We start from the raw sequence: 22,433 nt of genomic DNA on the forward strand, positions 1-22,433 counted from the left end.
GGTTGGAGGGGTTTTCAAAGGGAGTTTCTCCTTCTGGCAGGAGGAGTCAGCAGTAAAAATGTAGAGGTCATAGGGAAAAAGGAGGGTTAAGCAGCCAAGACCTTCTGTTTGTTGGAAGAGGCAGTTCAGATAAGGAATTGACCTTGTAGCCAAGGCTTTATCTGGGACAGCTGATCTCTGCATCTCTGCTGAACACTTTAAGGTGTATCAGGCTGGTCAAGCACATCAGGCTTTTCATTATAACGTGGTAGAAATGATGTTCAAGTACAATCTCTGGGAGCATCATTCATGTGGATTCTACGTAAAATTATGTATCGTGAGGTTTTTAAGACCCTCTCTTTCCCCTCTGGCTCCTCAGAGATGAGAGGAGAAAATGATGAAGGGAATTTTCCAGGTGCAGCAATATAAGGCACAGTTTTTGCCCATCAGCGCCATTATAAAAATCTGAGACTCCAGTGAAGACGTGTTGTGCTTCGCTGCATTGTGCGTAGCCTTCCAAGTGACAAGCCACTGCTCTGAGAGCAGTTACAGGGGCAGCAATCACAGCACTCCTTCAGAGTCTGTTGATGGGGATGGGTGGCTATGAGGATCAAATCAGCACTGCTTTTGTAATGGATTTGCAAGCAGTTGTCTATTAGATGATAAAACTTGCGGTCAGTCTTGAGATCCTTTTTTTCCCTGCCAACCGTACCGTTGCTACTGTGCAGCTTGGATATATCTTTCCAGTGTAATTCAGAGGATTTTTCCCTGATGAGTCATGCAGAAATTGCAGAGCAGATTAGAAAGGTCAGTCCACTCTCTTCTAGGACCAATTAAATGGTCTTTAGTATCAATTAAGTAATTTATCTTTTTTTAGCTGTAGAGTTGTTTTTATTGATACGTATTTCAGACTCTCCCATTCTGATTTCAATTCCTCACCCTTAGGTTGTGTGTCCCTGCAATTAGAAAAATAAGGCTTCAGAATTACGTATTTGGTGGAGAGATGGAGCGTGGCTGTAAATTGTGAGCATCTGCGTATTTGTAATGGGATAGGAAGAGATGGACACCTGTCATTGACCTATGCAAGGTAAAACGATTTTTGGAAAGGTAATAAATATGAGACTACTGAGCAGCTGTTCTCATACACCCATCCAGAGCTCCATTTTGTCTCCAGCAATAGTATAAATAACTCAGTAAACAACTAAGCAGTGCAGGAACAGGACGGAAACACATGATAATCCTTGTGCACACTCTTTGGACTCCAGATATGTGTAGTGCAGGGATTTACTGAGCTGGAGAACTCTTAGCTTACAGGATTTGACTACAGAATTTGTTTAATCTTTCCTTCAAGCCATAAGAAGTGTTAGGATTTGCAATACTTTGTGGTTCAACAGGTTAACGAAGATGACAACACAGTAAATGAAGCATCAGATCTGTTTGAACCTGAACTCCATGTGATGTCTGTTTCTTGGACTGAAAGGGAGGTTAATGGCTCATCCCTATTTACTCTCTCCATGATAATCATAATTTTCTAGACCTCAGCTTGCTCTAAGACTCAGTTTAAAGCCTGTTGACGTATGTATTTTTTTTTTATCCACGTAGTTCACTTTAAACTTGTTTTCGTTGAGATACTTTGAATTTCACCACTGAATTTCACTGAAGTATTTTAATGTCTGGCCAGGTTCGTCTTCACAGTGGTTGGTTGGTTTGTTGTCAGTTTTTCCTACTCATTTACTGTTTCTGCTTCCCTGAATAACTTAGTATCAGCAGCACTCTGTGTTAGCAGTGTATACAAAATTGTGCTGGAGAAGTTGAACACTTGAATGAATATTCACAGTTCTGAATGCGTGCTGATTTTAGGTGATTGAAGTGTAGGAAGTTACCTTAGCAGCAGAACTATTAGTTGTTCTTGTTTTCCAGTATTAATTGAGCAAATGCCTAATGCAGTAACAAGAAAACAAGAGTGTCCGTAATGGGTCATATTAAAAGGACATGTAGCCTAAGGTCACTTTCCTGAGTGGCAGTGGGCAGCTGCATCTTAGGGAAGTGTGCAGGAAGAGGGAATGCATCCTTCCAGCAGCCTGCTGGAATCCTGAGCTGCGACAACATCATCGTAGCTTCCATGAATTTGTCTAATGTGAACCCACTCTCTCTTCCCCGAGGTCCTAGAGTTGTGAGGACTGTTGGTTTTGCATGCAGCTCATCTCCTTCAGTTTGTTCTCGTGCAATGCCCTTGTCTCTTCCTCAGTTGGTTATCTCCATGTACCCCTGCATAGTTTCCCTTCAGCCATTTCTCTTGCAGGCTGTGGAATCTCACTTGGTATCCTCTTTCCTCTCGTGGAAGCTGTTCCCTGACTCTCATGGATGCTGCTCGGTGTGCTGATAACACCCTGTTTCTAAGATGGGAGGAGCAAAGCAGTGTGCAGAGCTCGGGGCGAACATGGAGCAGATGGGTTCAGCATCACATTGCTGCTTCCTTACTTTGTCTCAGTTCTCTGCCTAGTTGATCCTGAAATCCTCCTTGCATTTTCACTGCTGCTGCTATCAACCCTTGTGAAAGCCATGTTTTCATAAAGCTATCTGCTTTAAGGTCGTTCCTAATGAGAAGAAACTAATTAGAGCCCATTGTTGTCTGTGTGTAGTTAGTTTTTGTGGTTTTTTTCCAGATACTGGACCTTGCATTTATCGACTTGAATTTCATTTTCTCCTTTCTTTCCTGGGCACACAGTATAACGAGCTGAGGAAAAAAAAAAGCACTGAGCATAACTCTTTGACTTACCTAGTGTTTTCTCTTCATTACTCTTGTGTTCTCACATTTAATCCTTCTCAGCATAATTCATGGTTGCATATTAAATGACAAAGATCTAAGTACAGATCTGTATAGGAGTCCACTTGTGCGCGTGGAAATAGATATGTTCTTAACGTGTTAATTAACTGTTAATGAGACCTTTCTCCTTATTGTGCTGTGGCTGAGTTTTCATCAGCCCTTAATGAAGTTGGTAATTCTTGTGGTCCAGTGCACAGTTAATCAGAACTCCTTCCAGAGACTTCCCTTGTGTAAGGTGTGATCTCTGTGTTGCAGCACATCAGAAGGCAGTTCTTGTATTTTATTGAAGTGCACGTACTCCTGGCTATTTGCTACTGTTAGATATTGTCCTAAATTCTCCCCTGACGTGGGGTGGTGCGAGTTCTTTGTGTGCTGTGAAGATAGACTGCAGTGCTGGAAGTTTTTGGAGTGTTCTCCTTTTTCAGTTACGTAACTAAAAGTAGAGGATACTACTGTTCCAAGTACAGAGCTTGAGTACATTGTTATTGCTAGCAGGCTCGCTATTCAGCGGAGAACGTTTTGAGCAAGATCCTGTACGCATCTTGCAGATTGCATCTAGTCTTGCTTCTGTTGTGGGTTTGAAGAGCTATTTGAAGAAGTGGTAATTAACAGTCTCTTAAAAATGTAGTGTTTACATCACACTGATAAGGCTGGGAATTTGTCTCTGAAATCCTCCAATTAAGCCACATGAATCTCAAGAGACAGTGTTTGTCACTGGTAACTGTCAGTTATCTTCATGGGACCATGGCTTGTGTTCTGCCTTGGGCTAAGAATGGTGTATTAGAACTCTTTGTAACTCCTCCTTCATGCTGGATGTCATATGTCTTGTCTTTCTTGCTGTGCTTTCGTTGGAAGGGAGGGGGTATCTCTGAGCTTCACAAGCTTTCACACGTGTTGGGATAGTCAAGTGAGTCAGTGTGACACACTGCCTATTGGAAAGATTTCCCTTGTGGGATTGTGTCTCTAGTCCTGCTGGCATATGTTACACCATCCAGCATGGCAGGAGGCTGAAGTGAAGTAAGGAATGGTCCCGAGAAGTCCCTTCGAAGCCCTGTGATTCTGTGAATCCTGCCTCCAGCCACAGAAGTTCAAAGAGCAATTTGGCTCGTCCTGCTGTAAGCATCTCCATGGGGTCAGATAGATGCTTTGTGATCTGGACTCCACTGGGTCAGTCACTCTACAGCAGGTATTTCTAGGGTGCTAAACACCCAGCGTGCATATAGATCCATTGCAGACATCCGAAATCAGGGGTATTGAATCCCATTTCGCTTCTTTGAGCTGAAGGGTAGTCATCAGTCACAGTGATTAAGGAAGCTTGCTGATCTCGAACACTGAGGCATGGAACTCAGTGCCACGCAAGACACTCACCGTGTCTCCTCAGATGGGATGGGGGAGTGAATTGGAAAGGTGGAAGTATGAGAACTCATGGGTTCAGTTTACTGGGTAAAGCAAAAACTGTGAATGTGAGCAAAGGGAAACAAGGCATTCACTCTCCTCTTCCCGTCAGCAGGCAGTTATCTGGCTAATTCCAGGGAAGCAGGGCTCATCAGAGAGATTTCTTAGGAAGACAAATGCCGTCACTCTGAACATCGCCCTTCCTCCTCCTTCATCCCAGCTCTTACTGCCAAGCAGGGTGCTGTGTGGCATGGAATATGCTTTTGACCACTTGGAGTGCATCACAACAGCTGACTCAAGCTACTTGTGCACCCCTGGCTGCTTACTGGCGGGGCTGCGTGTGAAGCTGGGAAGTCCAAGACTCCGTATAAATACTGCTTAGCAACGACTAAAAATGTTGGTGTGTTATCCCCATGATTTTCATTTAAAAAAATCCCAAACACAGCATCATATGAGCTTCTGAAAAGGTAATTGAGTTTATCCCAAGACACAAGGCAAAGGAAGCTCACAGTGTCTTGTGAAATGAAAGCATAGCTTTCTGGGTGACCTGAGAGATAAAGAAAGAGTAGAACTTAAGATTAAATGTAAAGATCTGTAAGTTGGTAAATGGTAAATTGGTAAAGTAGTAGCAGTGCAGTTTTACAGTTGCAGAAAATGCATAAATGAATGGGAAAGAACTGTACATTTTCAACTGATGAAATTAGGTGAGTTGAATCTGTCCTTTAAGGTCAGATCTAATTTCTGTATTATCGCTTTCTGGTTGTTTTGTATAGAAGGCGGCAATATAACTGTTGAGTTGTTCTTGAGTTTCTAAGATGAGTTTGTGTCATTCTGGAGTTATTCATACACCACCCCCAGAAAAATAACCTTTTGAGTTATTTCCAAAAAATATTTTAGCATATTAGTTAGAGATCGTTCATCCAAATGACTGATCTGAGTCGCTGGAAATTTTGTGGTGTTTTACTTGAAGCCGTATGAGAGTACATGCTGAAGCTCAGATTTGTGTGGGTGAACGGACAATACTGTGTGTAAGTGTGCAAATGCAGACTCCTTAGCAGCCTTTGGGCTGGGGCTTGTGAACTTTTTCTGTTCCCTTTTGTTCTGTCTGCTGCTTCCTCAGTTTTGTGCTTCGTGAGAATGCAGACAGGTCTTAAAACTATGTAGATTACATAACGTGCTGCTGGGTTTTATTTCAGCTGCGTGAAAGCGGGTCTTGGCTTCTAGTAGGATGAACATGCCCACCAAGCAATGTCTGGAATGGGACTTTGTTCACTTCAGTGGTAGCATTCGCTGATCCCTTGTCGTTAAGTTAATTTGGGGAAAGATGGTACTTTCTGGAGAGCGGAAGGATCTGTGACTTTGTTCCCATCAAATAAACATAGATTGAATACAAGCGTTCAGGGATAGCTTCAGGACTTAGAAGATGAAGGGTGTTTTCGGTTAATGCCTGCCAGGAATTAAGAAAAATTAACATGAAATTTTTGTGGTCTTGGAGAATACTCACATGAGGAGTTGTCTGTTCCACATATGAGAGGTTACAGAGTTCTTGGATTGAATTAGCTGTTTTGAAAAGAAGATTCACATGGAATTTGTGGGGCAATATTTCAGTTTCTTTTGGATAGATTAGCTTCCAGTTCTGTTGCTGAGTACTTCTTATTTTAATTCTCAAGGAAGTGGACAGATAGTCCTTGCTTATACAGAAATCAATGGTAAGGATTTGTTGTTTGTTACCGAGGCCTGCAAGAAAAAAAAAAGAGGTCAGCTCTGCACAGTCCTCAAATGCGAGGCAGGACCGCTCTGCTGTCAGCGAATAATGGGGTTTTTGTTTCTTTGGAGTTTGTTGCTTCTTTCAAACTGTCTTATTTTACCTTCAGCAGAGTCCCAGAGTTATTTCACTAATGATGTTTCTGGTATTTTCTCTTTCGGATGCTCGATGCAGGATTTCAAATTCTGCAGAGGTATTGTTGCCAGTGATGCAGTGTGCCTTGTTTACAGTAACTCCTTCTCAGATTTGTAATGCAAATATAATTTCTGCAGATCTCAGAGCTCTGGTTCTTTTGGACTCCAGGATTTTATCTTTGCTAACCTGCATAGTGAAAGGTGATATCCATCTGATCCCACAGGATTGTGAGGAAGGGCTTCCATGATAAGCCTCATCTGCTGTCTGATTTTCAGAGAGCTAAAGGGAGACTTACCCAGAGTCACTTTTTGCCGAAGTAATTTCAAGCAGCAAGTAGCAGGACTTGCTCTTCTTTTTGTGATTGTTGTTCTAAACAGAGAATTTTGGCTTCCTTCACAGTACTAATTCCTTGGTGTTCTGCCATGGAAAAGCAGTCTAAAGATAATTGTGCAGAGGAATCTTTGTTTTTGATCTGGAGTGACCTAGCTCCATTTAACCAAAAAAAAAAAATTCCCTTGCTTTTCTATAGAAGCAATTCTTTTTTCCTAGTGGTACTGCTTCTCTCATTTAAAGCCCTTCCAAATTAAACGCACGCTGCCACATGCTAGCATGAAGCCAGCACACAGGTTGTGTTAAAATACAAATTAACAGAACTGCAGTTTGAGATTTCAATTCAGTGAAGGGATCCATTTTGGAGCCCTTATTCGTTCTACAAAAGACCCAAAGTTAGTTGTGCCACATGCCTATGCAAGATGGTTTGGAGGCTTTTTGGCCTGGGAAAGCGTTTGGTGAGCGGTCAGTGAAACTGCTGGTCATCCACAATGTTAATCTTTACCATGCTCATTAACACTGCTTCGTCCAGCTGTTTTCCTAAGCAGCTGAGGGCTTTGTTCCTGGTGTGGAGTTCGGTATCCAGTGTGTGAGGAGATCAAAAGGCGAGCTTTTGTAAGCATGGGTACTGGATTGGACATCCAGCTGATCTGGGCAGCTCTTAGATGTAACTGTTCATTCACGCTCTGTTTATGATTTCTGATACGTTAAAGACACAGTTATTTGATCGATCTGTAGAATCTGGGCTTTTTAATGTACACGGTAATCTTTCAAAGTCCACGTATGTGGTCCAAAAGTTGTGGGCCATATGCCCGTGTTTATTAGTTGTGAACTGATGTTTAAGATACCTCCTTTTTGTTTGTTGTAGACATTTGATAAAGAGAAACATTACATCTCCTAGCTACGTCTCTCCAGGAAGGATTCACGACGAGCTTGAAGCAGTAAATGGAAAGTGCTGTGTGTTGCTGTCATGCGTAGGAAAGTAATCCTGCTGGTTTTATTGCGTGCTGATCTGATAGTGGCTGGGGCAGTGATCTCACATGGAAATGTTTTAGTTCAGTTCATGCGCTGTATTAAAAACAAGGATATTTATTTTAGTGATACCATCAGATGCTTGTAATCTGGAAAAGGCTGGGAAACTGCGATGCAAAACAGCACTTTTTCCTCAGTAAAGAAGACCTGACAGGAATGTATGGAAACAGTCAGCGACGTTCTAAAACAAGTATTCAAGCACAATTAGTCCGCTAGTATTTTGGTAATTGATTTAAATTAGTAAGACTTCTTTTAAAAGAACATTTTGAGCTCTTTTAATGTGTGTTTTGTTTATTTTTATGTTGTAGGGGAGAACGTTAGGTAACTTGAGTAGTTTCTGTGCTGCCTTGGAGACCAGAAAATGTGAGGTTCTTATGTAACCTGATAATTCTTAATTCTTTTAACAAGGATTTTAAGAAAAATGCTGAGCAATTCACGCCTTGTCATGAAATTACAAGACTGAGTAATGTTGTGCTAAATACTCCTGAAATAATTTCACCAGAAATGCTGCTGTTCTGGGCTGCTGGAAAGGATATAGCTTTCTGGGAATCAGGATTGTATCATAAAAGAGTTAAAATCCAACCTCGTAGATTAAATGAGATACTGGCTGTTATTACATAAAAACAGCGAGTTTGAGTTTTTGCAGAGCATTAAAATGGAATAAAATGGAATTGTAAGAAGGAGGCGAAGAACTTTGCTCCTGGCATCAGGAGCAGAACTAATAAGTATTTCATCTGTTAAGTACAGCACATAGTGCAAGATGTAGCTGTTGTGTTGTATGCATAGCCCATGGCACAGGCCTGTGTGAAGGGGCTTGCTCTCATCTCTCAGCGCTGGTTTTTATTCTCTCTGAGGTCTGTGGTTAGAACTGGACAAGCCAGGAAGGGACCTTGCCTGCTTTTATCTCATGTGGCCTATCTGACTATTCAAAACTCCTACCATATTCAGTAGGGAGGAATTTATTATTATTTTTCAATATAAAATGGAAACGATGACCAATTACTGCTGCCAGACTGGAAGTTTCACTTCCAGAAATGAAAGTGTGCATTTCATAATTTTGAATATGGTAAGAAGTTGCCGTATTGTGATACTTTCTTCAGAGCATACAGATAGTCTGACACATGAATTCAGAAATTCAGGATGATTCAAGAGTAAAAATGGGTGAGCTGCGCTTTATTCTGATTAATTTATTTGAAATACAAAATTAAAGGCAGATAAAATTGATGCCTTGTCTAGCACTGTGTAAATTCACTTCCTACAGGAGGTAGAGGGGTAGGTTTAGACGTCTCTGTAGTGAGTGCAGTAGAGTAACAGGGAATAAAACAGGAATGATCTGCACTCCTGAACTGTCTGAGCATCAGAGAAGATGGAACTGCATGCACACATTTTTGTAGAAGAGATTTTGAAGATGTGAGGCCTGGTATAAAATGAAAAATAGTGAGAAATATTTAACCTTGAATACCTGCAGGACGTGACTTTCAGTTCCCGAAGAATAACTTCTACATCTTCAGTCAGTGCTGCTAGACAGCCTGCTCACAGCACAGTTTCCAAAATATCTCAGAATAGATCAAGGGTAGAATACAGTTCTGTGCTTGTTTTTGATTCTAATTCTCTTGTTTCTTAATTTCAACATTTTCATCCATTATTTTTCTTCTTAGTGTCAAATAACAACCTTCCTTTCCTGCAGAATCACAGAACTGTAGGAGCTGGAAGGGACCTCTAGAGATCATTGAGTCCAATCCCCCTGCAAAGCAGGCTCCCTGAGAGCAGGTTGCACGGGTAGGCATCCAGGTGAGTTTTGAATGTCTCCAGAGACGGAGACTCCACAGCCTCCCTGGGCAGCCTGTTCCAGTGCTCCCTCACCCTCACTGTGATGAAGTTCTTGTGCACATCTGTGTGGATCTTCCTATGCTTCAGTTTCTGGCCATTTCCTCTTGTCCTGTTGCCACACACCAATGAAAGGAGTCTGGCCTTGTCCCTTTGCCTCCTGCACCTTAGATATTTATAGACATTGATCAGATCCCCTCTGAGTCGTCTTTTCTCAAGGCTGAACAGACCCAGGTTGCTCAGCCTTTTCTCGTAAGAGAGGTGCTCCAGGCCCTTTATCATCCTTGTGGCCCTCTGCTGCACTCTTTCCAGGAGATCCTTGTCTTTTTTCTACCGGGGAGCCCAGAACTGGACACAGTACTCCAGGTGAGGCCTGACCAGGGAGGATAGTAGAGTAGAGGGGGAGGATCACCTCCCTCGACCTGCTGGCCATGCTCCTTTTAATGCACTCCAGGATGCCATTGGCCTTCTTGGCCAGCAGGGCACACTGCTGGCTCGTGCCCAACCTGTCCACCAGGACCCTCAGGTTCCTCTCTGCAGAGCTCCTCTCCAGCAGGTCATCCCCAGACCTGTATTGGTGCATGCAGTTATTCCTCCACAGGTTCAGAACTCTGTACTTGCTCTTGTTAAACCTCATCTGGTTCCTCTCTGCCCAACTCTCCAGCCTGTCCAGGTCTCACTGAATGGCAGCACAGCCTTCCAGTGTGTCAGCCATTCCTCCCAGATTCATATCATCAGCAAACTTGCTGAGGGTGTACACTATCCCCTCATCAAGGTCACTGATGAAAATGTTGAATAAGACCGGACCCAGCACTGCCCCTTGAGGAACACCACTAAATACAGACCTCCAACCAGGCTCTGTGCCGCTGACCACTACCCTCTGAGCTCGACCAGTCAGCCAGTTCTCAACCCACCTCACCGTCTACTCAACTATTCCACACTTCCTCAGCTTCATTATGAAGATGCTGTGGGAGACAGTGTCAAATGTGTTGCTGAAATCGAGGTAGACTACATCCACTGCTCTCCCCCCACCCACCCAGCCGATGATGACATCATAGAAGGCTTCCAGGTTGGTGGAGCATGACCTCCCCCTGGTGAACCCATGCTGACGACTACTGATAACCATCTCTTCCAATTGCCTGGAGGTAGCATCCAGAAAAAGCTGTTCTGTCGCCTTTCCAAGGATGGAGGTGAGGCTGATTGGCCTGTAGTTGCCTGGATATTCCCCAGTATTTCTGTTGTTGCTCATTTATCAGGACACATTTGCAGTGTTCATCAGTTCTTTCCTTTTGTCTCTCTTCTAGTGTACTCCATATCAGGTGTTATAAACGGGCTCTTTACACACTGGCACAGCCAGCTGTGTAGGTAGAGGACATGCTTTTAAAAGATTATCTTTTATGATATTTTATTTACTGCATTAATAGTATGTGAGGGCATGGTCTCATGTTGTGTCAGGGGAAGTTTAGATGAATATTGGGAAGAATTTCTTGATGGAGCTGGTGGCCAAACACAAGAATGGACTGCCAGGGGAAGTGGTGGAGTCCCTGTCCTTTGAGATATTCAAGAGAAATGTGGACTTGGCTCTAAGGGATGTGGTTTCGTGATGGTTGGACTCAGTGGTCTTGAGGGTCTTTTCCAGCCTGGGAGATTCTATGATTACTGAACTATATACTGTTTACTTCATTTCTCCAGTAAAAAAACTCAGGTTTTGGGGAGTCGGAAAGGATGGTGATAAAATGTGTTTGGATGATGGGAGAAATGAAAGGAGGGACTTGTATCCTGAAAGCAAAAAGCATGTCTTCATGTTTTCATCTGTTAATTGTCTTGTGGCTAATGTCCCCTTTTATGTAAATTCTCATCATATTCTAGTAATGCTCCACTTAAGTCTCCTCCACTTTTTGTTTCCCTCCTTTATTTCCTTCCTTCGTATCTTAACTTCAGCTTCTGTGTTACTTTTTGAAGTTGTGAGGAGGAAGAAAAGTAATGAATTAGCTGTTTTCGCTGCCTGTGTTTCTGCAGGTAGTTATCCCCTCAGTAAACTTGTCCTTAAAGTGCTGCTTTTAAGTCAGAAGGGGACAGTTCATCTTTAGGTGGCATACAGCAGTAAGCGTTGCATAGCAAAGCAGTTAGAAATTAACATCAATTTCCAAGGTAATTTTATGATTTCATATCAAGCTTGTGAAGAAGTTTTAGATTCACATCTCTACAGCAGTCCTGCTGTCTAATTTGACCTCAAATGTATGAAAATGAGAATTTTTCCCAAAATGTGAGGCTTGGAGTGCCTTTAAGAAAGCTATCTAGTCCTAATGCATCGAACAGTGGTAGATCTTTTTTTTCCATGTTAAATATTTAACAATGGTGTAGGAAAAAAAAAAAGACAATTCAAAGTTGACCTTTTTTCAGCTTCGTATCATAGTATCTTGCTGTACTTTTCTCTCCAAGGATTGCAGGGGTTGTTTGTTGCGATATTTGCAAAGCATTTATTGAAAACTGGGTCACATCCTCATCTTCTCATTAATAGAATGGCTTTGCTCTTTTCACCTGGCATCATGAAGTCCGTAGTGCAGCCTGTTATCTGAGATCTTTCTTTAAACAGTTGCCACTACTTCAGTGCCTTTGCGGGGCAGCTATCAGAACTGGACACGAAGTTCTGGCTTCGAATTCAGCTTGATTTGTTTCATCAGCACTGAAAGATGGTGTCATCAGTACTGCCTTTGCCCTTCGCTGGCAGTTCACGTGGAGATGATTCACTTCAGTCACTTCAGAGCTTTTTCTGGGCAGAAAGCGTCCACGTTCCGGAGGAGCAGCCTGTGTTCCTTCTTTGATCATGGGTAGCTTGGATTTGTTAGGCTTGGAATAACTTGTCGTCATCCACCATGAGGTTACTACGGAGTGTTGTTATTTTCTCTGCCATACTTGTCATCTGCAAACTCAAGACTGTTCATAAAATTGCCAGGGCCCAGTTTGATACCACTGGCTGTTCACGTCGCACGTGCAGTAATATGAAAGCCTATCATCCACTTGCTTTGCATAAGAAAGCAGTTTATCAGCTCTGGAAAAGATGAGGGGACTTTGGTATCCCAGGTGATTATTCTTGTGGACAGAATGAGTCATCTTCATGTGGACTTTAACATGTGGGTGAGTGAATCATCAGGCGTTGAACAGATTAATCTCTTTCAATGGGACATGCACAAGAAGATCATGTTTTCTCGCAGAGACAACTTGGACCTGTCTAAAGAAAGTGTTACAGAGGCTGAAATACAGCGAAATCATTCACGTGCCTTTGAACACGTTACCTTTGGGAGACGATCCAGAAACCAGCCCGGTGTTGCTTTGCACAATTCTGCACACGCGTGCGAGGATAGTGACCTTTAAGCATTGTTTTGTAAAAAAAAAAGGTTGGTGAAAACATAATTGCACAGTGGTTGCGCAAGAAACAGAGCGCAAGTTAGTCTTTTCTCGTGTACTGACCTTCCACAACAGTTGTAGGGTTACGTAAGTTTGCTCAGCACGTGATGACAGCTCAGGACGTATGACGTGAATGGATAAATCGGGGCTGTGTACACCAGTCTTGGGCTGACAGGGGGCTGTGGCCAGTGCCCACTTGTGTACCGAAAGCACAGTAAGGTTGTGGGTTGTCGCAGCTATTTTTTTTTTCCTTTTCTCAATCCAGGGCTGAGTTCTGTCAGCCACGATTGTGCTCAGTTTTGGGTTTGACTGTTCTGAAACCTGCAGAGCCTAACCAGCTTGCTGTTATGACTGGCGATAAGAAGCGAAGTACTAAATTTAGGCATGAATATGCTGGTTAAGTAGGATTTAGGGCTTCAGTCAGAACTCGCCGCGCATTCACGTGAAAAATTAGCAATCATTTCATGGAACTTCAACAGAACCTTAGTTTGGTAACAGCACTGTGAACTCAGGAAATTTTCTTGTTTATAGGTTTCCTTGTAAAGCGTTTCTCAGTGTGCCTTTTTTTTTTTTTTAAAGAGTTTTTAGGAGGTGCAAATGATTACAGAGACAGAGCCTTACATGGACAAAACAATTTTTGGAGCTTTGTAACTCTATATCTTGGTCAGGGCTGCGGTCTGGAAATTCTTCTATTTTAGTCACCCAAGTAAATTTGAAGAGAAGTGGATTCGTTCGTTGCAATTAGAGGTGCAGATGCTTTTAGGATCAGACCAAATAGCTGTAAGTGAAAGAATCGTCTTCATTCCTCCTTGCAAATATGGATTTTGTAGGGTGGAAGGGTTGAGCACCAGAAGTGAAATAATAATAAAAAAAAACCCAGTACCACCCCCACTCTTCACACCCACCCCTTGCCAGCTGTCTAGCTCAGTAAATTTCACACCATGGTTGCAAGGCCAGAATGATTATGAGTTAGGGCTAGCACAAAATCTAAGAATTTGAAAATTTTCCAAGTATTTTACTGTGAGGTGGAGACTAAAATTTTACTTGAAGAACAAATATGAAAAATGCACGGGGGGTAAGGAGGTTATGCTTTAAAAAAAAAAAAAAGCACGCACAAAAAGCCCCATAAAACTAATTCATCGCAGCAGAAAATAGGATTTCTTAACTCTGTGTTTCAGACAGACTGAATCGTGAATTGTCCCCTTGTGCCCTGCCATTTCACTTGCTGCCTGTTATGTCCTGCATCCTAAGATCATCCTTGTTACCTTTCCATCTGGGACAGTGTAGCTGTACACTCAAATTGTTCCATACATAACGCAAGGGTCAGAAAATCTTGGCTGCTGGATAATTTGTGATCTTTCCTCTGTGTGTCCTTAGACAAGCCCCTGGATAGTCATAGCATACTCTGTTTTTTGTTGTTTTTTTTTTTTTAACCATTACCTTGTGTTGAGGCTCTCTGAGGGTGTATTTTGAGTTGCGATGGAAGTAGCATGAATGGTTTTCTCTCTTGATTTTTAATTGCGACGTAGATCACTCTAATTTAGTTAGCCCGAGGCTAAAACGTACTGCTTTTTAGGATTGTAGAGGAGCCACTAATGGAAATTGTTTGAGTGGGAGTGTAAGCATCAAGAAAGCGTGTATAAAAAGATAAAAATGAGCCTCTTGCTTATGATGCACTCAGGTCTTTGATCTGGCTGAGCTAGATGGAATGGGAAAGAGCTCCTGTTCTCTAAATAGCAACTGTTGCAGCAGCCTTCAAGTTGGTGTGGGGAGAGCTTTTGTTGTCCTCAGTAACGTGCAGCTGATTCTTACAGATGTTTTTTCCATCTGTATGCCCAGTGATGTAGAACTCTGTGGATCAGTGTCTTTGCTTTGAGAATGACAGGAGATTTGACTTTCAAGTGTCTTACAGGTAGCACTCGATTACAGTATTTGCAGTAATTGATGATAAAAGATAGCAGTCAGAATTCCAGGTCCCTAGTGCACGAACTCATGCTTTGGCTGTTGTTGCCTTCACTTAACATTTGCAACTTTCTAATGGGTAATACTTTAGAAAGACTGTTGTTCTTTACAGTGCTGCTAAGAGGTAGTATATCAAACGCTAAATACTTGCTGCACAGGAATATTTATGGCAGCGTGGTACATAACAGCCGCAGCTCCCTGCTTGCCACCCTGTTCTTCAGCGAGGTGTGATAGCTGTGAATGCATCCTTCAGGACTTCAGTGAAGCACTGATACTCTGGTTATCCGTGCCAGAACACCTCAGTATGTATTAAGTCACAGTTCATCCCACAGGGAGAAGTCGTAGCTCCTCAAGAGATGCAGATTTAGAAATCAGAACCACTACGCAGACTGAAGGCATCAGTGACGATTGCCGTCATGCATCTGGCATTCTGCTTTAGTTTTATCAAGGAAGATGTAGTGAAAAGATTGTAATGGTTATTCTTTCTCCTTTTTGATGCAGCGTCTGTGTTCAGGGCTGTGGGACACAGACACTGGTACCCTACACACGTTTCCACTCAGGGCTCTTTATTCCAAAAAAATGACTAAAATTCATCTCTTAATTTATTTGTCCTCTCGTTTGGAGAGAGTAGCTAATGTGATTTCATGTAATAAAACCAAGCGTGTGAGAATCCAGAGGGGGGGGATTTTCTAAATTTAAGGCTTCTCTTGAATTTTTTTTTTATTACAAATAGATTGGATTACTATAGGCTGTGTCAGCGTGAGTCACTTGTAAGTGCCTGTTAATCCAATAACCCTGAGCAGTTTCTTATGGAAATACTATTCTCTGATTTCTGTTTATACTGTGGTCGTGGCCTTGTTGAATCCCCGCTGACTTCACTGGAAATATCTCTGTGGAAAAAAAAAACTGGTGTAAATTCGTACGGTAACGGACATCACAATGAGTAAAATGAAAAATCACCCCGAGTAATTAGCGAGTGTTCTAAAACAAATTGTGTCCGTTTTACCGTGTGTGTTACAGCATTTTAGACTGAGAGTAAAAGTCACCAGCAGAGGGTGAGGGTTTGTTTTTTGTTTTGCTTTTTGTTAAACGGGAGGTGGAACAGCTTTGCCAGGCTGTCACGCTGTCCTACAGGTTCTAGAGTTGTGTTTTTCCTGCCGCTGCTCTTCACTGTGCTGGTGAGATGCCCTTGCATCGCTCTGTGCTGGTGTCCTACCCAGAACGTGCTCAGCTCTACTGCAAACTGCCTACAGATCCTAGATTTCAAGCAGTAATTTTTTCCAAAACACGACCAGCCTTTCTCTGTAGCACTGTGCTGCAACCGGTATTAAGTGGCAACAGAAGGCAAACACTTTGCTGTTTTACAGAATTTCTGTCTAAAGAAGGAGAAGAAAAAAAAAAACTAATGAGAAATGTTTTCCCATTCTGAGATATGGCATGCTTCTGTTCCAGAGCAGGAGGAGTCTAAAAGATGGCTGGTAAACCCATTCTATTTCAAATGAGAAAGTGCAGAATACCAAGATCTGTATTCACAAAATGCATTTCCATCGCTGAGAGGGGGAAAAAGTAGATTTACTGGAAATAGTTTGACAAAATTCAGCATTTGTGACATATGCAAACGCTGCTGATAACCTTAAGACTCCACAGTTTTCATAATGTTAAATTTACATGCTCGTACAGGGTTCTGAAATATCATCCTCCTCTCCGTCTCTGCTGTTGCATTTTATTGTGTGTGGTGTGAAGGATGAGATGCTCAACCCCCTTGGATGCTTGACGTGTTAAGACAGAATTTGTCGATGTTGACGGCCTACTTGATCGCACATTTGTGATGATTATTGAGACTGTGAAATAAATGCAGCCTGGAGAGTGGGATCCTCAGTTGAGAAGATAAGAAATAAGAACCCTTGTTTTGTATGATAGATTCTGCTGGGGAATGCTGCGTAGCATTTTGCAGATACAGCTCAAGGTAGTGAGAGATGGAGATGAAGGATTTGGGGTCTGTTCGTGGTGGTAACTTATTTGTATAATAGCTCTAGCTGGTAAATTAAATCCTTAATTAAGATTTCAGATAATTTTGGCACTAAGCATACATATAAACAACACAATAAGAGACTGCATAGAGACACCTGAGAGTTAACAAAGAATCTGGAATAAAAATGTAAGATAAAAAGGGAAGCGAAGCACAGATCTGCCTTAATGTGTCAAATAAGTCATTCGGAAGTTACAAACAAGAACACACAATTGAATAATTACACGTTGAATAATTACATAAAAGCATATCAGGTAGGTTTAATATAAAATCTGAAGTACAAAAAGAGTGATATGTGGCATTAATGCAGGCTTTCCTCTTGCCGAAGAGCGATATTAAACAGTAGATATCGCACTAAATAAACTGGTGAGCTTAATTGTATTTAATCATAGGCCTTTTGAAGGATCCAAACACCTTTGGACTTGCCAAATAATTTTGGTAGTTAGCAGATCTCATTAGAAAATGGAGAGAATTGTGGTGTTTCTCTTTGAGAGCAATACAAACTGTGGAATTTGACTTGAAAACAATATGTATGGGCGGGTGACTGAGAGGGTATCGAAGGCAAAATTTACTCAGCACACTGACAGTTCAATACGTAAGAATTTGAAGTTGTTTAAACAAGTACATTTATTGCAGCAGTTTGAACCATGTCTGATAGGACGAGAGGCAAAGGCTTTAAATTATGCCAGGGGAAGTCCAGTTTAGATATTAGGAAAAATTTCTTCTCGGGAGGAATGACGAGGCATTGGAACAGGCTGCCCAGGGAGGTGGTGGAGTCACCAGCCCTGGAGATGTTCAGGAAAAGGGTGGATGTGGCACCGAGGGACGCGGTTAGTGGGCATGGTGAGGATGGCTGGACTAGATGATCTTAGTGGTATTTTCCAACCTTAATAATTCTGTGTTCAGTTAGGCCAGATCCAGCTTATTGCTTGAGTGTGGTGTAACTGTTGCATCTGCTGGGCTGCATAGCAAGATAAATGTGCAGGCTAATGTGGAATGGAAAGTTTAGATCTGAAATAAGTGTGCTCTTTCTTAGGTGTGTCTTATTTCTAAAACCAGCTTTTATTTAATATGAAAGTTGTGTTTTCTTCTCTAGAAGCAGAACATAAAGAACAGTACCAAAAAAGAACTGTTGTAAACAGAGAAACCAAGGGCACGGGCAGCTCTGGGTACCAAGACATGGTAATTCATCACTTTAAAGAGACAGCACACCCCGGCCACAATTTCATCCCAGATCAATCAGTGCTCTTCCAGACAGAGCTTGGGCATCATCCAGAGGTCAGTGTGATGCAGAGGCCACTTCTGATGCAGGGACAGCAGGCATGTGGTTAAGAATGCTTCCTCCCAAGAAGCATTCCAGGCCAGGCTGGATGGGGCTTTGAGCAACCTGGTGTGGATGGAGGTGTCCTTGCCTGTAGCAGAGGGGGTGGAACTAGATGACCTTAAAGGTCCCTTCCAACCCAAACCATTCTATGATAAGAAAGCTTGCCTACTGAATGTATCAGCCCCTAACCCAGGTTGTTCATTTGGCTGCTCTGCATAGGGCTTTCTTTTGGGAATGGGAGACCATCAAAACTCTGCTCTTAACATCTTTTTTTGTTGTTAGTTTGTGGACAGTAATACAGTAACGCATTGCCAGAATTGGAGTTTGAAAGTTGTCCCGTTCCCTTTCAAATGCATACACTAACCTTACAACCTTGTAATCAGGAGATGAATATATTTTTTGATGGTTTAACTTGTTGTGTTCCTGCAGTGGTGGTCATGTGCAGGAGTGGGAAGAAGATTCGCAACCCATATATTCTGAAAGCTGGTGCTGAGGTGCTATCGAAAGACGTGAGGTCGGTCTCATCTGTCTGGCTGAAGCTCAAACCTAGGTTTCTTACTTCTGATGTAACTGCTCAGCTGATACACATCAGGGACTATATCTTACTGTTGTAGGGAGCCTGACTCCCAAGACCTTTTTTATTAATTTTCTGTATGCTTGTAAAATAAAACCAGGCAACCGTACCAACTGGTACCAGGGGAGGCTCAGGGGGTATCAGGGAAAGGTGCTGCACCAGAGGGTGGTGGGCATGGAGCAGGCTGCCCAGGGCAGTGAGCATGGCCTTGAGCTGCTGGAGCTGAGGGAGCATTTAGATGGCACTCTGGGATGTAGGGTTTGCATTTTGGGTGTTGCTGTGCAGAGCCAGGGCTTGGACTTCATGATCCATGTGGGTCCCTTCCAACTCAGGACATTCAATGACTCTTATGGTTTAACGCTACTCATGGAGTATTTGGGAGCATGAATTATAACGATGATAGAGCTCGGTCCTTGGTGTTGTTTTTCTGGTAAGCTGCATGGAAGGAAAAAAGCTGATCATAGGTCAGGGAACAGTCTGTGTCAAGGGAGGGGGGAGGCTATGCAGCAAATAATTTTCTTGTCCAGGACTCCACTTGCTGTATGTTAGGGCTATTTCCCATCTACCAGCAGGGTTTGGGCCGTTCTGGTTGAGCATGCAACGTTATTTGTTTTTTTTTTCTGTGCAAATGGAGCTTGCTCTCAGATTTCTCGCTCTGCTCTCATGAAAAAATGTGGTGCTCTAAAATCAGCAATTACCTTTTACCAGCACTGTATGTTCCCTAAGTGAAAGGTTCAGTTAGTAGGTCATTCTAACAACAGCAAAACTAGAATTCTTTCCGAAGGCTTCATACAAACCTGGTATTCCTGTAAGTACTACATACTCAAGTGGAACGATATATTTTCTTCAAGGAGCAAGAGATGCATTTTTACATGCTGTTTTATGAGAAATATTTGTTGCTGGCTATTTATGAAACAGAGCACTGCAGAGAGGAGGAAAAAAAAGTAGAGGCAGAAGATGTTTTAGTAGTTAGGTACCACTTCTCTTGCAGAGAGTGTTTCCAGGACAACGAGGTTGATGATGGAGTTACAAACTGAATATGTGTTTCCTTTCCTTCTCCTTTATTTGTCGTTTATCAGTAAGGTGGGATGACCTCTCTTTGTACTTGAGCTGTTTTCATGGAGTTGTAGCACATCCAGTTATTTTTAGCCTGTGCCAGGTTGTCCAGGTGGCTCTTTTTAGCTATTCAGAAGATTTGTGGTATCCAAGAAATGGTGTTTCTGGTGCTTTCTGTTGATAGCACGTGGTATCTAAATAGTTACCATCTCTGGACAACTAACAGTTCTTCTTAAATAATAATAATAGTAGTAAAAAAGAACAGCAACAAAATCCAAACACAACAGGTTTGTAATTTAAATTACAAGCTTATTCACACTGTGAGATGCAAACTTAAATTATGGGCACAGAATTCTTCCTCTGTTCATATAAGACTTTTTTTTTTTTGATGCAACTAATGACATACTGTCATGCAAATGAGTTTGAAATAAATTAAAGGAAATAGTTTTCCCCTAGAGTGTCGTCAACTGTAGGACTCTATTGTGAGATCTATTTTCAACTAGAGTTTGGAATTTGGAATAAGAAGCTACTGAACTAAATGTAGTTGCCAGTTGTGAAGAGGCATAGCTAGCATAAAATCACACCCATCTCCAAAATACGATGATCTATTTAAAATCTGGAGGAGTAGGATGAAATCTCTACTTGTGTGGTTTTACTTTGTATATTTGATTGTACTTGGAGTTTATTTTTTTCTGGATTTTTTTTTCCCCCCCTCACATCAACATTTTAAGACCAGAAATGTCTTTTTTTCTTGTTGTTTTGTTTTTTAAACCACAAATATTGGCTGTGCATTTCAGAGACAGGCCAGGTCATTAGTGAAAAACACTCTTCATAAAGCTCTATTGTTGCTTCATTAAGTTTAATGGCTTCATGTTTCGTGTTGTCCCTTCTAAAGGAGTCAGACATTTTCATACCTCCTAGTGACACATGTATTTACTTTATGTTGAGATTTTAGAACTTAAGTTGCTTAAGGCAGGATTCAGAGAATGTTTCTCCTGCATGGTTGCTTGATGAACTTATGAGGGACTCTCAGTGCACTGATTTTGTTCTTGTTGTGTTTTGTTGGGTTTTTTTTTTTTGCTGATGCTGAACGCTGGATTCCACCTGCTAAGATCGATGTATGGTCTCTGTTGTGAACCACTGATAGTTTTATTTTTCATGTCTATTTTTCCATCTGATTCTACCATAAGTTTTTGAGATCGTACTTCCTTTATTGGCTTGGAGAAAAGCAGTATGACAGAATGAAAACTAACAGACTCAAATGACTGTGATAATTACTGCGCCTTCTCCATAACCAGTGGCTTTTTAACTTGCTGTAAAGGGAAGTTAAGACCTTGACAGGTCTGTGTTGACATTTACTTGTCCCTCTGTCATCCCCTGCTGACTGCAAGCTCTTAACAGAGTTGCTGTTCATCCTGGTGTCCTCCTCTTTCTATCTCTTTATTGGTGCCTACGTGTTACTGCTCTTTGTGGGCTAAGAACAGTGCTAACCTTGAGTGAGGAGATGTCAGTGGCTCCATTTTCCACTAGATCCCCTGTTGCTCGTTACTCCGTTGTCTTGAACATACCAGTTCTTCATGGTGGTTTGAGTAGTTCTTCCAGGTCACTACTTGGTATGGAAAGGAAATGAGGAATTCTTTTGCTGGTTTTGCTGAAGATTTACTAATCATGTGGCTAAACAGAATGCATCGTTAGAGCATTCTGTTTAAGGACCATACTCTCATAACTCTGCTTCTTAGGTTTTCTTTTCTTTTTATGTGTGCTTGAGGCTTTTTTTCTTGATTGATTCAAAATGCTTTACAAGCATCAGTGAATTCCCAGTAAGGTATGGACGTACTTTTCCTTTTTACAGATGTGAATCTGAAGCACAGAGCAGGACAGAGTGGCCAACCTGTTCATACTCAATGCCCATCGATGTGCTTTAGAGGGCCTAAAACTTGGATCTAGCGAGTATGACCCAAAACTGAAGGAAAATCCCCGTCTTTCTGGAGCAGATATTGGAAGCAAGACAGGGAACAGTCGTAGGGTGTGTAGTGATGCTACATTGCTATCTTTGAGCAATTAAATGGTTCTTTGTGTTTTTCTGTCAGTTTATCTGTGGCTAGGAGGAATTTTTTTGGTAAACTCTGTAGTAGATTTTGGAATTTTCCAAGTTCTTTGCTGTTATGCACTAATCATGAGGCAGACTCTGCTGTTCGTCTTGATAGAGCAGTTTCTTGTAGCAGAAATATTCTGGCAGTCAAATAGGAGAAATTCAGATGTACATCAGAACTTTTTTCCATTACTGAGTAAAAGCAAACAGTAAGCTTCAAGCATTAGTTAACAATATAATGAGAAACTTCAGTTCAAGCAAATACTTATTTCTTTTTTTAAGCAGAGTTTCTTTTCTTGTATTTCAGAGGAAGAAATGATGGCTGAGTTGTTGTACAAGCAACCAGGGACAATCCAAAAAGTAAGTCAGTCATAAAAGGACTACTTAGTTTGATCTTATGTGTAATACATATTTTTAATTGAGAAGACAATTAGTTTTCCTTCTTTCTTCGACTGTGTGAGTGAGGTACATGCAGTTTGTAGAGCTGTTTTGAGTTAGCTTCTTTCAGGTCTTGTGGCTAAGGGTAAGATGTGTTTGGTAGATAGTTTCTCATTGCTATGGCAAGACTCTCTTAGAGACTGTGACCTGTGATTTCATTATTGCTCTTCTTTGAGCCCTGATGGTCCAAAGATATAGAGAGAAGGGGTTTGTGGGGAAACACTTTATCTTAGTCATTTCTGATAAAACTTGAGGATTCA

At 41.8% G+C, this 22,433-nt stretch overlaps 1 long non-coding RNA gene across 1 annotated transcript in view; it reads left to right on the top strand.

Moving 5' to 3' along the window:
- Nucleotides 1-22,433, top strand: part of LOC110392239 — a 144,012-nt gene that overhangs the window by 52,952 nt on the left and 68,627 nt on the right. Inside the window, exon 4 of the long non-coding RNA XR_002434273.1 lies at nt 22,043-22,095. This is a non-coding gene — a long non-coding RNA (uncharacterized LOC110392239). The remainder of the gene's footprint in view (nt 1-22,042; nt 22,096-22,433) is intronic.

This window comes from Numida meleagris, chromosome 1 (assembly GCF_002078875.1).
Source record: "Numida meleagris isolate 19003 breed g44 Domestic line chromosome 1, NumMel1.0, whole genome shotgun sequence".
Taxonomy (NCBI): Eukaryota; Metazoa; Chordata; class Aves; order Galliformes; family Numididae; genus Numida; species Numida meleagris.